The sequence below is a fragment of the Brassica oleracea genome, chromosome C8 (genome assembly GCF_000695525.1).
Source record: "Brassica oleracea var. oleracea cultivar TO1000 chromosome C8, BOL, whole genome shotgun sequence".
NCBI classification, from domain to species: domain Eukaryota; kingdom Viridiplantae; phylum Streptophyta; class Magnoliopsida; order Brassicales; family Brassicaceae; genus Brassica; species Brassica oleracea.
In genome coordinates this window covers 22,596,764-22,597,356 of record NC_027755.1, presented here as the reverse complement: position 1 = coordinate 22,597,356, position 593 = coordinate 22,596,764, and positions in this window count along the sequence as shown.

The window sequence follows — 593 nt, the reverse complement described above, 5'->3', positions numbered from 1 at the left end:
ATCGCTAGTTTTACTAGAGAAGCAGTTGGTACAATTTGATGGCTTGTTAGAATGGATGATGCCCCGTGGGTGCCGGTCGTTAACGAGGGGTTCTTAACAAAGAAGTTCATGTTCATGTCAACAGATCGACCTTTGTTTTATAAATGCCCCTGTGGACCTACGTTGGATTTCGATTGGGATATGTGGCCGATGGAGTTAAGCAAGACTGAAGACATGTGTAACCGATGCTTCTGGATAAAAGAGGTTGGTCTTTTCCTCCGGGATTTTCGTTGCGCCACGAGTTTTCCGCCCTTCGACAGTTGGCAGTAATTATTATTTGTTGTAATGCATTTACCACATTAAGCATTGTTCTAATTCCGTTTTCGCCAAAGCTACGAGACAAACTCCAACATCGTTTTATCGTTTCTTTACTCATATAGTTATCATGAAAAGATAAGACTCGGTGTACAACATTAAAACAACGGTGTAGACGATTTATAAACCAAACAATGCGTTTTACATAATATAATACAACAACCGTTACAAGGTCTAAGAAAGTCAATACATATGGTTGATGTGAAATGTCAGACTTGGTGTGCATCATTACGCCAATG